The following is a 13,644-nucleotide window of genomic DNA, read 5'->3' on the forward strand; positions in this document are numbered from 1 at the left end:
CATTCTTAATACTTCGTTTACCTTTCAACTGTTCCAAATGGCCCTATGTGGTCTTAGAACATCATTTTAAAAATTTCCTATCACGACGTCCATATTGGGAGTCGCGCGAAAAAAAAAATTAAAAGAAAACATTTGCCGAGAAAATGTGAATAAGAATATCTTGAGGTTCAAATATCATGTATATTCTCTTGCCTATAAAGAAAAAAATATGTATGTAAAAAAAAATGAGATAAATAAAACCGATTGGGCGTAATATTTTAGCATTACACCATTTTTTTTTTAAAACTGATACTCCAAGACCACATACGGCCTTTGGAACTGTTGAAAGGTAAATAAAGTGTCAGGAATGGGAGTAAAATATATGATTTATTATCGGATACCATGTTCAAAGCGGTGGAACGCATTCAATGCAAGAAATAATACCTGATGAGAGCGACAAAAAAGCGGCGGCGTAAATCGAAAGTTTTTACAATGCTTGGAACAGTAGCTCTGTGGTTTATCTGTCCGATTTTTCTCAACAAGAAAGTTACAGTTCTGCAGCTTGTCAAATATGAGAGCCCTATATAATCTCAATCAAAAGTTATGAGCAAAGATAAAAGTTTTGAAAAATAGGTATAACTTCAAGGTCAAGGTCACAGGATCAAAAACCAAAGTACATTTGGAACGGTCTTGTCACAGGTAATAGACATAAGTAATTTGAAAGCCTTTTCTCACTCAATTATAATGACAAATTTAAAGAAATGTTAAAATTTTACAAAGGTACGTCAAACTTGAAGGTCAAGGTCAAAAGGTCAAAAATCATAGTATATTTTAAAAGTACATGTCACAGGTAATGCACTTGTCAAATATGAAAGCCTTACCTCTTCTCAATAAAAAAATATAAACAAAGATAAAACTTTTGAAAAGTAGGTCAAACTTCAAGGTCAAGGTCACAGGGTAAAAAAATCATTTTATATTTGGAAAGTTTTGTTACAGATAAAATACTTGTATTATATGAAAGCCCTATCTTTTCTCATTCAAAATTTATGACCAATTTAAAATATTACTACAAATTTTAAAAAGTAGGTTAAACTTTAAAGTCACGGGGTAAAAAATCATAGTATATTTGGAAAGGTCTTTTCATAGGTAATATACATGTATAATATGAAAACATGTGAAATATGAAAGCCTTATCTCTTCTCATTCAAAGTTATGACCAAGATTAAAGTTTTTGTGACAGACAGACTGACTGACATACGTACAGACAGGCAGGCGAATGGGATTTAATGTCCACCTCGCTTTCTTGAAAGCGGGGGACGATTATGTACATATTTCATAACGTTCTACCTGTCACAGTACTCTAGCTAGTGGGAGGCCCGGGTTCGATTCTCATTCTCGTCAATCCCAAGACGTAAAGAATGTAGTGACTGTTCTTTCGCCAAGCGCCTTACACTAGAAGCAAAAGTCACAGATCACTGTAGACGTTTGCACAATAAAGAACCACCACTGCACAATGGTCCTGACTGCCGAGTATAGGTCTAAATTTGAAGCCTTTCACCGGTATATGGTGACTTCTCTATGACTCAAAAATTATTCTCAAATAGGACTTAAAACACCATACATTCAATCAATCAATCATTACGTCCTTCATTGTGTTATAGCATAACATTTTTCACACTTTAGTGTCTACGAGGATAATAAATCATTTGATACTGTACATTCAATTTTATATTCTTTTTTCCCCTTGTTTTCTGCAAAATCTATAGCCATGGTAATATGAGGACAGTCTTCTTCAAATATGGTATTTGATTCCTCGTCAGTACATGTATGTATAGGAGTTAACTTTGGTACATTATCCATTGTTTATTTGTGTTTAGATGCTTTTCTAGGAAGTTCTTGGGTTTTAAGGGATTACACTTAGGTCCTTACATAAGTAATTTCTACAAATTACAATTATTCATTCTAACTGACGTTTCAAGTTACCATTACCATTCCCGTTTTTTGTGAAATAACAGGTTATGGAAAAGAAAATCAATAAGAAATATACAAAATTTTATCATTATTTATAACATTCAATTAAATCAATGATGAAAGATCGAGATATTAATTGCTCATATGGAGGTTTTACTGAATATAGACGTTAAAATCCAACTAACGCCTAAATTATGTGACAAACGAAATGACTTCAGCTTTACCATTGTCAACTTTCCTTATTTTTGTAGTAATATTCCGCCATCACCTGCAAATGGTTTTTATGTCTCCATACTTATTTGATACTCAAGAGCATGCTCTGAGTACGATCAATTATTAAACTGAGGTAGGCCACTGGCATACAAGTTTATTTTACATGGATTTCAACAACCTCTTTTAAGGCTAACACTTCATAAAATCTATGGTCGTTATAATGATTAGCAAATATAACTTATCATTGGGTCGTATTTGGGCTGACGTGTTTCATATTAAGCCTTTGTTTTTTAAGACTGAATTTGACTACGGAATGTCCCGTCTACCTGATCTATACATAGGGCTCACGGCGGGTGTGACAGGTCGACAGGCTTACTCCTCCTAGTTACCTGATCCCACCTCTGAAATTTCCGGGGGTCCGTGTCTTATGCCCTGTCCGCAGATTTGTATTGTTTTTAGATTTTTTTTTTCGATCATTCTTCGTTATCTTCACCTTTTCATAATTATGTATTCCAAAAACTATTAATAACACACTAGTACTGTAATCATGCTTTTTAGCAATCATGAACAGAAATTAGCAATTCAGAACAGAAAAGCATTCCATTACTTTACCTTGGTTTAATTGATAAGAATAGTTGATAGAAAATCTGAATGACATTTACCATTTTTGCTACACAGATGATTAAATCGATTAGTTTAAAACAAATAGGCGGCATATTGGATTTCTTCTGTGTCTGTTACCTGATATTGTTCTTATCAGTCCTGTCGTCAGGTAAAAGTTGGATTTGTTTATAAATGATCTGTTTTAAGCAATTCATACACATCTTATTGTAGTATCAGACCGATTACGACATGCATCTTTTGTTCTATTTAAATTTTTCTTTTCAGTTTTGTAAATCTATTTTGACAGATCTAGAGATAAGGACAAAACCAAGTGCTTGGGTGTATATATTATTATGATGCCAGCTAAAATTATAAAGCATTTCTAAATAACCCGAGTTAACTCAGGTGACCTATTGCTATCCGTTTTCGTCCGTCGTCGTGCGGTGTGCGTCGTGTGTTAACATTTGAGCATTTTCAGCTTATCTGCAACCGCTCAACCAATTTCAACCAATTTTTGTATATAGCATCTATGGGTGAAGGGGAACGAAAATTGTGAATTTCATGGTCCCTACACCCTTGGGCCTGAGGGGTGGGACCAAAACCACTAAAATTAATGCAACCTTTAAAAATCTTTTCTTTACTCCTGGACATCAAGCAGTCAAACTGTTGGCATGATTGTAATAAGCATTGAGCCCTCTACCAAAATTGTTAATTTCATGGCCCCAGGGTCAGGGGTTCTGGTGCTAGGTCGGGGCTCTAATGAATATTTAGTGAAAATGCATTAATTCTTTAAAAATATTCTCCTCTGCTCCTAGGTATTTAGCTGATGAACTAAATACATAGTTTTGATGAGGAAGAGTGCATCTTCCAAAATTGTGAATTTCATGGTCCCTGGGTCAGGGGTTCTGGTGTTAGGGTGGGGTGCTAATGATTATATACTGAAAATGCATTAAGTCTTTGAAAATCTTCTCCTCTGCCACTGGGTATTAAGCTGATAAACTAAGTACATAGTTATGTTGAGGAAGAGTGCCTCTTCCAGAATTGTGAATTTCATGGTCCCTGGGTCAGGGGTTCCATTTAGGGGTGGTGAGGGGAGGGGCTTATTTATTATATACTGAAAGTAAATTAATACTTTGAAAAATCTTCTCCAATGCCCCTTGGTATTAATTAAACAAACTAAATACATAGTTATGATGAGAAAGGATGCCTCTTCCAAAATTCAGAATTTCATTGCCCCTGGGTCTGCGGTTCTTGCGCTTGGGTGCGGCTCTATTGATTAATTCGCAAAATTGCATTAACGCTTTGAAAATCTTCTCCTCTGCCCCTGAGAACTAAGCAAACTAAATGCAATAATATCAATGTAAATGTATATTAGATATAATTAGAAGTAAATGTGCCTTTTCTTTGCTTCTGGGTATCTAAGAGGCAAACAGAGTTCACAATTGTGATAAGTGAAGCAAATGAGAGTTACTCCCATTTGCTAAATGTTATTAATCAAGAAATCCTTGTTTATACTTTAATTAACAGGTTATTTGATTAAATGAGAATACAAGAAAGAAAGTTTTATATATATATATAGAAACAAAATAAAAATGAATGTTTGGTTTAAATGAGCAAAGCATGCTCAAGTGGCTAAAACATATCTGTATATATTGAATACCTTACACAATAGGCCAGTGTCCATTGTATTGGTATATTTTGCATTCATTATCATCCCTGTAAGACTTTGGAAAACCAAGTATGATCCCAAGGAGATCACTCGAGTAGCACATTACAATAAGCAAGGGTATTTTTACCAGATTTTTGAAATTCTTGGGCAACAATGCTTCGTCTATCAGTTATTTTTGTTTACTACTTCTATGGATCCTTTTCAGTGATGTATTATACTCAGGTGACCGTTAAGGTCCTTGGGCCTCTTGTTAAAAAAATTATAGAGTGTATAGTCTTGCTTGTAAAGTACATTGCCCTGCATGACTTCTACATTTCACCATCTAACGAGACCCATACTCATCCATTGGAGGGCTTACATACAACCCTAATGCTTTTTACATCTACATAGCCAGCTCGTCTCATGTGTCAGGTGTCCATTTTAACCCCTGGGTTGAGAAGGTCACTAATCTTACTAAGGTTACAATGTTAACACGGATTTTGGCGACCGACGCTTAGTAGAACACGGGGCCACCGGCTCCAAATCAGTCTACTCTAACCACTGTGCCATTACATTCATGTTCATAGCTATGGACATAAATGCTCCATCCCTTTTATTACTAAGTCTGAGCCAATGGTAAAAGGAATGATTTTCTGTTCATGTACATAACTGATAACTTCAGAGAGTTGTTGATTTTGTACTATTTTATGTAATGTTGATTCGTCCTTTGTATGTAACAGCTAATTTTGTGAGTGTTTTCATATTTTTCTCTTTCGTAAGCTCTTGTTATTTTTCTCCTCTTCTCTCACCTTTTCTGGAGAACGAGGGTTGATCCAAAAGTAATCTCACAACTGCTATTTTTTTATAGTCGAAGTCATCAACAAATTCTTACAAACAATATCTTGATATTTGCTTCAAAATTTTATTCAGTTATATAAAATACTTTCTATAATAAGATTTTTGTCTATCGGCACAAGGCAAGAATGTTACTGACGTCTTTATGACATTACTTTTTGAAACATTTACATTTCATCTGCATAATAATCATCTGATTACCTTATCTTATATCTTATTTACATAAAGTATTACCATAAATTAAGTCTCAGGCAGGTGAACTTCTTGATAAATTATGTAAACGTATGTACTTTCATATATATATATATATATATGATCGAAAAGTTCGCAAACTAATTGAATTACTTCCATAAAAGAAATAAAATTAGGTTTCAGTGTTCAAAATTTTTTAAAGTAATCCTCTCTAATTTTAAACCACATCTGAAACCGTTCTGCCCATGCGCGAATCACTGTGGTTGAAATCTTCATAAAACTAGTTACAACTAGGGAGAATATGTTAGCCAATCATATTTTAAAAAGAAATTGAAATGAAATTAAGAAATTTTAGGGAAAATAATTATTTTAATATTTGGAGCAATCCCGATCAAAATTAAACTGATCCCGATCAAAATGAACACAAAATAAACAAAATGATAATTTACTGCCTTCTTTTTCGGTAAAACATCCAAATATGAAACAGATGTGGCAGACTCTGTGGTGTCTTTAATTTCAAGTTCTCTGGGATATATCAAGTGGACATATGAATGGAAGTAAACATTGTTAATGCAATAAAAAGTGGAATTTTGACATTTTTCTAAAGGGAAAAGGTTCTGTTTATCTGCGGATAAAACACAATTGGTATCACTTTTCTACATGTAAAAATATTTTAGACTCTCAAAAATTTTTCTGAACTTTTTATGAATTATATAAGTATTTTGCAATTATTAATATCCTTTTACCCTGAAATGTAATTTTTTACAGGATAGATTTGCTATAAGCTAGGTATATAAATTTATAAATATTGTAGCAGTCCAGATTTAACTATATTTTTGAGTTATTTGTCTTCTGAATGCTTTGCCCAAGATGAAAATGTGAATACATAAATATTTAGCACAATAAAACATGCTTTGATAAAATTGATTGAGAATCAAAAATTGCAATGTTGTGTCTAGGCTCAACTGCATACATATGTAGATTATTTGTATTCAATACATGTAATCTTGCATGCAAAATTTTAAAAGATAGTTTGAAGATTCATCTTACCAACTTATTACATGTATTAATTTTGTTGTATATTTATTTGACTTTTTAGGGGTACGGTTACACATTGCAGTTTTCGAATTCCTTACTTTACAAATGATGAGTAAAATAAAATGTCCAGCTTAATAAACAACATATATCTTTAATTGACAGAATCAGATAATTTCATAGAAATTTTTCTTTATTTTATAATCTTCAAAAAATAAATAATTATTGATGTCCAATGTCCTCAAAATATCCTGTTACTTTTATATAAAGGACAATCAATCGGTGAATAAATATTTAACATAAGTTATGTCCCACATTCTACAAATTCTTTTATGTCTTTCAAGAGAATTTCTTTTTGTTCCTCAGTGTGTGCAATTTTTTCCATCGTATTTCCACTTTCAATTTCAATTTTTAGATTATGTGCACTTAACTGTAAATTATCACTGAATGTAATTTTGACATACAACCCCGAGATTTTTGTATTGCATTGATACATGCCGAATTCAGTTCTGTATGAAAAAATATCAGACAGTTCGAAGCCCATTAGGGCCGAAAACTGTCTGATGGTTTTTTTTCATACAGAATTGTTTGAGGTATATATCGTACTTAAAACATTACCCTTTAAATTTTTTGAAACAGTCCGATATTTTAACAAAAGAAAAAAGTATTAATGAACGAGGCATTTCTTGAATGAAAGCTGCTCAATATTTTTTTCAATAATCGGCTACACAGTTACATGTATTTGAAGTACTAGTTTGATTATTTGAAATGAAGAATGGGGATGAAATATTACGTACTTAAAACATGCATAGTGCTTAAAGCAATATAGAATATGGTACAGTCTTCTGAATGTTATTTTGGGAATACAGTGTAGAAGGGAAAATGCAGATGGGAAATTTGATTTGAACTGAACAAACATAAAAAATGTTGCAAATGCTGAAAGAATATTTATGTCTAATAACAGACTCCTAGAAAAGCTTTATAAAAATTTCATGTGTAATGGATATTTTTAATGTAACCAGAAGTAGAGCTCTTCTATGATTAAAATGACAGATTGACCAGCCAACTCTGCTATTTGGCAGTAAACTACCTCTGATCATAAGTATTCAATCCAGTCAAGGGAATTTCTAAACTTTAGCACTTATAAAACATTGTTTAAAGTTTAGCAGGTTAATTACATGATTCATATTTCATACATAATTCATGAGGCTCTGGTTTGAATACTGGTCTGGTCGTTTGCATTTATAGTATATTCTCTTTTAATGTTTTAATTGGATGTTTAATATTTTATCTCCAATTTTATATGATCAATAAATAAATAAGTAAATAATATTCCGTTTCAAAATTATCACTGTAAATAAAACATCAAACTATGCTGTTTTTTTAATAATCACTTTTAATACACTGTATATATTGTTCAGTAACAGCCCAATTTTGAAGGCTATCAGTACAGAGGCAGTCTAATATTACATTTAATCTCAGACTGCTCATTTATATTGGACTGTCAAAGGAATTTTGTTTGACTGCAAGAACAAAGAAATGACATCACAGTTATGTTTTAATTTTTCTGAAATCGGTATTGTAAAACAATATATATGCCCAAAGAACATGAATGCCCCACCTAGCATTCATTACTAATTCAACATAAGATCAAGGTAAGAAAATTATAACACAGATGAATAGCTCTCATCAACTTGTATTAGTGTGTGATGAAAATTTCTTGAAAAAGACTCTTTGAAACTGAATTTTAACACAACAAATTGTCAAAGGTCATAGGGAAGATCAAGGTCAAAAAGTTTTAATGCAGTGGATACCTCTAACTAATATGCATTGGCATATGAATTGTGATAAATCTTTCTTGAAAAGTTTCTTTGAAACTGAGCTAAATGCAAATATTAGGAAAAAAAAGGTTAGGTTAAAAAAAAAAACTTTTGATGCAGATCAATAGCAATCACATGTATCAGCCTATGAAGTTTGATAAAAATATCTTGATTTGTTTTCCTCAAACTGAGCTAAATTCAAATTTTAAAAAAAAATTAGGTCAAAGAAAAGATCTAGTTCAAACATTTTCTGATGCAGTTGAATAGCTCTCACTAACTTGTGGAGTTTGATAAAAATATCTTGAATAGTTTCTTTGAAACTGAGCTGAACACAAATCTGAGAAAAGGAGATCAAGATCAATTAAAGCAAAAGTCAAAAAAAAAAAAAATGTTAATGCAATTGAATAACACTCAACAAAATTTATCAGCATATTTGATAAAAATATCTTCAATAGTTTTTTTTTTGTTTTTTTTTCAAATGAGCTAAACGCAAGTGTGACGGAATGACAGACAGAAAACAGACATGACAAACACTATTTTCCCAGGCCTTATTCATGGCGGGGCATAAAAATAATCTTTAATTTTTTTAGTTAGGTATTCCTGTAAAGTTATTTGTTTCGGTGATTTACATCTAACCCATTGTAAACCCATTTTGTTTAAACACCAAAATTTATATGCAAAAAATAAAAAATTAAAATATTTGCAACATTTTAGCTAAATAAAAGGTCAAGGTCAGAAAGCTGAGATTATATGTCTTGTATATGAGCACATCTTCAGTTTAATCATGTTATTCAACAGTCTTAACCATGCATTTGATAGATAAATCAATGATCAAAGAATTGTAACGAAGTAGACTTGGTTATGATTTATTTATTACATACAAATATTTTTGAAGGTATAGTGAATTGGTGTACTATGTTATGATGGCCAGACATTGTGACATTCATCCATGTAGAGGACAATTCACTTAATGTTTCAGAAAAAAATGATTTGGAGTTCATCTAATTGGATAAATCGTAAGGTTTCAGGACATTCTTCTGAACCAGAAAATGAAAATGTCTTTACTCTTTCTAAAATGTATACTTTTGATTGGAATCTGAAATTAAAAATTGTGGCTTTCGGGCTGTGGCTTTCCGGACGTCGGTAAGCACAGAAAATTCCCGAACGTGTATGGCGTCATTACGTCACTGACAGCGATGAACAAAAAATCACAATTAATTATGGATCCCCTTTCTAAATGTCGGCTATTTTGACAACGTTTAATCCCCGTAGACTCTGAATTTGCCGCCATGCCATGTCACTGTTGATCTCATATCGAGGATTCCTCTAAATGCAGGAAGCTTGGGCGATAGTGATCTATTGATCGATTCAAGGCCAAGGTATTTATACATTTTTGAGATATGATTCAAAAAGCTCTCTTTTGTGAATAATCAATATCAATTGATAGTGCACATATTAAAGGGGCCTGGATACGATTGCATTGTTTACAATTTTAAATGTCTATTTTTATTCAAAAAATAACTTTAGTTTAATGATTTGAACTTATATGAATATTCTAAGAATTCAATGACAACGACATTCTTCATAACATCAGGTCAAATGCCTGTGTTTGTAAACAGGACACAATCTGTGTTATCTTTTATCGGGTGTGTTCAATTTGTTTAGTCTGCACACACCACTGAGCACAGACTGACAATACAGGTGAGTTGGTTTTGCTTTCTCACATTTCTACTATGAACTTTCTGGATTATAGTTTTAATATTTTTCATTAATGCACAAAAAATTCTACTTTTCTTAAGTATTATAGATAAAGTTTACTTTGTGAAAGTGCAAGGATATGTGTCAATCAAACACTTCCCGAAATTCGTAGTTTTAGTAATTTTCAGATAAAAGACGTTTCTAAATACGTTTCTAAATCTTTTAAGGTAAGGTTTGCGACAGCCTCCAAATTTTATTTTTTTTTAAATTGTATATATGTCATACATCAATTTGTTTGGGAAGAATAGCTTTATCAATTAACACGATTTTAAAAGATATTGCCCGTCCTGTTTTTTGAGTAAAAGACGCCAAATTTGAGGATTTGACGTTTTACATGTTTAATTATTTTCAATGAAAAAAATTGATTTATTTTATATATTATCATGTTAAAATAATCAAAATGGCATGAAATAATATATTTTATGCTTTATTTATCTTAAATTTTTATTTCTGTTATTTAAAATGTAAAAATTTAGGTAAAAAAAAGAGTTTTTTTCAATTTTCCATAATAAAGTGAAACCGTTGCCATGGCAACAAACAAGTAAAAATCACCACTATCCATATCTACCGATTCCACGAAAATCCAAGAAATTGTTGACTGGATCATTTTTATTACAATGAACTAAAAAAATATGTATGTCCCCAATACCGTTTCCATGGAAACAGAGGGTATATAATGGGTTTTGTACATAAAATCAGACTTTTTCTGCATTTTAAAGTAAACATTGACACGATTTTGAGAAAGTGTACTCGTTATACTAGATATTATATGAAATTGTTTTTTGGCAGAACATTGACCACAATAACACCCCTTCTATGCTACTAAATAATCAGTTCATGGAAAGGCTCTTGGTATACATGTCCTACTTAAAGCACCTTTGCTATATTATTGATGAGATAGTCAATGGAATTATGTTTCAACACCTTTTAGAAATACATGTATTTATAACACGCTTGAGGTGTATACATGTTAATGTATTTGTTCTTCATGGTTTCTTAGTATGCTGCTGTTGGAAAACAAGTTTAAGTAAACCAATAAAAGCTTTTTGACCTCATGTTGATTTAATCATTCCAAAAGATTTCATCTACCTGTATTAATTTCTAGGTATTTTAGCTAATGTCTACTCATCAATGACTGGTGAGGCTTTACATCCTATCATTTGAGTGAAATGTTGCACTCATTGTATCTACCGGTAGGTAGCTGCTATCTTAACAGCCGTAACATATATCTACATATCAATCATTTTATTAGTTTGTTCATTTGTTTGTTTAACACTTTTTCACTCATATTGAGACGCCACCACTTGCCAGTGGAGGGCTGCAAATTCAGTACTCAACACTTATGGCTTTTGATCAGTGAGGATCTTTTCCGTGTCAGCAAATACTACAATACGGGCCTTTGGTTTATACACAGGGAAAAGTGGCTCGCATGATTTTCATGCGTTTGCCTTTTCGCATGAAATTTATGCCAAAATTATATGAATATCATGCGAAAAGTCCCACATGCGAATTTCATGTGAATGTTATCATACAATTTTCATGCAAAATTCATGCGATTTTCATGCGACTAAATTTTCGCATGATTTTTATGCGAATTCCAATTTGTCTGTTTTTCATGTGAAAATTGTACGAAATTCGCATAAATATCATGTTATATTCATACATAAAGAAAAGGAAGATACTATGTGAATTGCTGAGTTAGTTTTGCATTATTTAAAAATTCAATGAAAATACATAAGTAAATCACTATTTTTCAAAGGAATTAATAGAGTTCCAATACCAATATTTAAAAGCAGCATAAATTTTTAAGTCAATGTACAAAATTTTTTTTGCCATACTATTTCACAATATTTTGGATTAAACAATAAGTTTTATTACCACTTCATCAGATAAGTCAATGTAAATGCAAACTTTTTGTTAAACAGTCAGTTTAATATGAATAAAATATGTGAATATTTTCTCTTTTTTAAAACAGCGAAAGATATACAGATGTAGTTGGTAACACCAAAAATTCATTTAGATCTCAGAAATGGTTAACAAAATCCACAAAGCTGTGATAAGTGTCAACATTTTAATATCAGAGTCTTAATTAAACTAATACTGTTGAGTTTCAAAAAAATGAAACATCCAAAGAGATTCACATACAGATTTGTTAAAAGTCTATAAAAATATTGTATAGCAGGTTTTCTTTGACATTTTGCTTCCTCAAATGTATGCCAATAATTTTGGCATACAATGCTATTAATTTTAGCGGACACAGGGTTTAAACACGTTGCAAAGAACACTATGAAGAATACTGAATATTTTAGAAATTAAAATTTTAGTAAGCTACTACAAAAACGCTAAAATAAGCCAAAATTAGCACTCTGCTAAAATAACTCGCTATAGGGTATTAAAAATTTACATAAATTACTCGGGTGATGTACAGACATTGCTCTAATTCAAGGTAATGACTATTATACAATTCCACAACAATATATACAACGAGTCTAATTACTACTTATCAGGTAATGCAATCTGTATGCTCACTTTGTGTGTTAAACAGTCATTTCACTATAAATATTCAATTTGCAGATATTTTATCATTTCTAAAGTACTAAAACTTAGATGGAGTTGGTCAAATGACCAAAAATTCTTTGTGAATATCATAAATGAACAGTAAAAATCCACAGTGATGTGATAAATTGTCGATAGGTTAAAATCAGACTTTAACTTAAACTGATTAATTTTTAAATGAAAAATCCAGAGATTAAAAAAAATAACTGCAAATATATTTGCTATACAAGTCTATAACAAATGTAAATAAAAATACAGTAAAAAATATCTAAAACATATTGATCAGAAAGAAGATACAAGTTGGTCACTTTCTAAAATCCCAAACAAGCCCGAAGTACTTACAGTAAAAAAAATAATAATGTTCTTTTAGGCACATTGCTGAAGGAAAAACAACAATAATAAAAGAAACCCAAAAACATGTCCATTGGACATAAATGACCTAACCAGTGTTCATTACATGTAGTAATGCAACATGAGAAGGTTATAGCTCAAAAAATTTTGAAGCAGTTGAATAAAACTCACCTATTTATTAAGGTGTATGAAGTGTGATAAAAATACCTTGAATGGTTTTTTTTAAAATTAAAATTAAAACCCAAAAAATCATCAGAGGCCATGGGCAAGATCAAGGTATTAGAAAAAATTGTTTACATTTGATAAATATTCATCAAATATGTTGACACAAATTTAAGAATGGCAAGGTCATAGAGAAGGTCATGGTCAAAAATATGTTGATGCATAAGGAGTTTAATAAAAATATCTTACATAGTTTTTTTTGAATCTTAGGTAAGCACAAATTTAAGAAAATGAGTTTAAGATAAAAACAAATGTTGCTGCAATGGAGTACATAATTCTCAATAATATGTATCTGCATATGATGTTTGATAACATATGCTTGATAAAAACAAATATTTTTTAAATTGATCAGCTAAACACAAATTTAGTAGAATCTAGGTCAAATGAAAGCTAAAGGTAAAAGCGTTTTTGATGCAATTAAATAGCTATTATAAATATACA

This window comes from Saccostrea echinata, unplaced genomic scaffold (assembly GCF_033153115.1).
Source record: "Saccostrea echinata isolate AGI-Se365-2 ecotype Australia unplaced genomic scaffold, CSIRO_AGI_Sech_v1 ptg000027l, whole genome shotgun sequence".
NCBI lineage: Eukaryota > Metazoa > Mollusca > Bivalvia > Ostreida > Ostreidae > Saccostrea > Saccostrea echinata.